Genomic DNA, 3,269 nt, shown 5'->3' on the forward strand with positions numbered 1-3,269 from the left:
AATTATTTACCCTCTCAAAAATAATTATCGTCGTCTATTTTGACAGGAAAGAAATTCACATCAACATTATTTCCACCTTTCCCCACCAAATAATGTTGAAGTGCAATGATAAATATCAAATGGTTTGAAAAAATGGATAGAAAATGTATGGAGTAATTATAGAGCGAATCAGTTAACCACGATTTACTAAGATTTCTCTTTCTTTTAAAAGAGAGCACACATTATTTTTTTCTTCTATTGCACAGGCAATTCATATTACTTTCGCATGGTACAAAGTAAATTCAATTCATTAATATATTTCATGAACTTCTTTACTGGAGAGTAAATCTATTTTTTGATGTTCAGTTATATTAAATTATTCTTTTTGACTTTTTTCTTTCAGTTTGTTTTCCTTCAATCTGAAAAATACTGATATAAATAAAGGACACTTAAAAATGACGCTCAGATTTTGTCGTACTATCAGACAGCAATTACAAATTCGATCAAAGAACAAAATATATTGTGAAGAGATTTTTTACATCATGTCCCTCAGGCTTTTTCTTTCGCATTTCAATATTTTCATAAAAAGTTAAAAATTTTACTTTAAAAAATTCATAATTCGCCACTTGTTTTCCGGCAATACGAAATTTATAAACTTAATTGCACACATAAACTCCTCTCCTCTCTCTCTCTCTCTCTCTCTCGCTCTCTCTCTCTCTCTCTCTCTCTCTCTCTACCTCTCTCTCTCTCTCTCTCTCTCTCACCGCCAGCTATAAAACTTCTCCCAAAAGACTGAAAAGGCAGCCATCGGAATCCATGAACATTGTTGCCTTTCCTGCTTAATATTTTCCCTCAACATCAATCGTTTAAAATATATATATATATATATATATATATATATATATATATATATATATATATATATATATATAATATATATATATATATATATAACAAATTATTATTATTATGTTTACGAGTCCCTTGAATATTAATTTCTGGTGAATTAGATACTTTTGCTAATGGTGCTGCAGAATCATAAGCAAGAAGAGCAAAAGAGAAAATTTAATGGTGTCAGAGTGGACAGCCCTGAGTAGATAATGAAGATTAGATTTTATTTACAATTTACAGAGTAAAACAATCAAGCAAAGGCATACACATCATAATTTAGTAAGATAGAGTTTAATAAAATTACACATAAGGAACACTCTGATACTGGGGAATCCATCCCCAGATAGATCAGCCACTGATGGATGGCGAGGGATTTTGTGGTAATAAATTAATGCACACTTGGGGTCGGAAGAACTTGCACCAATCAAATAACACTGGATTGACTCCTGAAAGGTAGAGAGATGTCTTATGAGATTAACTTTACGTTCAGTATGCCTATCATAGTGACATAGATAAAAAACATGATTCAAGGTTGGGGATTAGTTTGCTTTTATTTATTGCCAAAGGGAATAATTTGAATGTTTTATTAACTGAATTCTAGTACAGCTGAAATGATTTAACACTGCACTTGTAAGTTAACGAAGGAAAATAAGGAAAGGTGAAAACAGGTTGAGAAAAAGAGATAAAAACAAACAAGGAAAAGAGATTCCTCTCAAATTATTGGCTACCTATGCGATTGTGTAATGTGTATGCTCTAGCAAAAGTATGAGAGGGGCTCCTTTCTTCCTTTAGCAGAGTTTGGCAGGCTTAATCAGGCGGATGTTTTGTTTTTTGTCAGCTGTCACAGTGAGAGAAAGGCTGCCCTGAAAAAAACCAAAACCCTTGGAAGGGATCATGGGAAGGTAGGTCTTCCACAGACAGTGATTCTGCTGCTGCTGACTCCTTTGAGGTCGTAAAGTCATCTCCTCCAAAGGATTTGCCCTTTGCCCTTTGGCAATTTCCCTCCCCATACAATTCTGGATTGCAAAGGAAAATCCATCGGAAGGGAACAGATAAAACAAGGAGTGTTGAAGGGTTGCAGTTCAGTTATCACTCAGTTAGTTTTCTTTGGGGGTTATATAGAAAGAAAGAGACGATGGGCTTTGGACCTCAGCCCTCAAAACTACCATATTTACACTATAAATTAATTTGTTATTTCTTTTTAACTTAAAGGTTTCAGTTTTCTTATCAGACATAAGGCCCCAATATTCATGGACAGCTCCACCTTTAAACAGGCTTTCCCGCCCCTTTCAGGTTGGAAGGTCTGTAAGCGAGGGCCACTGCCCAGATGAAACTGAACCTTCCTACGATCCTCAAAGTCTGGCACTTCACTTTACTGAAAACAAAACATAAAGAATAAGGTGAGATTAACTAGAATTGACCCTATCAATGACTAAGACAAGGTGCTTACGCTCATTTAAGTAATGTACTGACTGTGGAGTTGGCCTAACCCTAGTAAGTCTAGTAATCAACTAACTGAATGCCACACAGGACCAAGCTAATGCAGCCCATCAAAATGATAAGCTAGCTAACATGTGGGATGAAATATCCCTAAGATAAATGAGAATTGTTTAAACTACAAGCAGGTTAAATATGAGTGGAGGCGTGAGTTGCCCCACATTTATTTTTATAAAGGACACAAGTACCCAGAGAGCTTGTGGGGCTCTGTTAAGAGAAACAGAAATCTGATAGACAAAGTAATGTAACTTATCCAGAAAGAACTTACTGAAAGTATCGATATTGGTATCGGCTTTTCAATGAGTATTGGTATTGGAGCTCTATAGTTTATAATACTACAATAATCAGGTTGTGGGGCCCAAAGGAACTATGCACCTATGTGAGGTACTAGATGATGGGTAATACATCGTGTGGGGCACTGCCCAGTCGGTAGTAGTCAGTGAATAGTGTTAACCATTTTTCATTAATGTTTTTAGAGCTAAGGGCTGGGTGCATAATGGAAGAAGTCTCAAGTTGAGTTTGATTCAGTAAGTCTCAAACTCCTCGTATTCCAAGACATTGGTCCACTGCCTACAAGTCTGGGGTCTTTTATAGGATCTGTTGGGCTAAGCTTGACCAATCTCCTTGGGAAGGCCTCGCCATCTTTACATCCAACACTCAGCAAAGTGATCACATGTTCCCTTGATACAGCCTTTCCTGACAGTCTCAAGTTTTCCCTTGTCACCATTTTCCAAGGGTATTTATGGCGTTCTGATTTTCCTTTTCTGGCCATGTGTTTTTGTAGGATTATGGCCTTCTCAGTGTCAGTCAGATTTGTACTGCAAAGAAGAGGCTTTCCACCGTTGCAGCCATGCCTCTAACTCTGCATCATTATAGTGGGGCATGAGGTGGCTGATATTTGA

Source organism: Macrobrachium nipponense, chromosome 16 (assembly GCF_015104395.2).
Source record: "Macrobrachium nipponense isolate FS-2020 chromosome 16, ASM1510439v2, whole genome shotgun sequence".
NCBI classification, from domain to species: Eukaryota; Metazoa; Arthropoda; class Malacostraca; order Decapoda; family Palaemonidae; genus Macrobrachium; species Macrobrachium nipponense.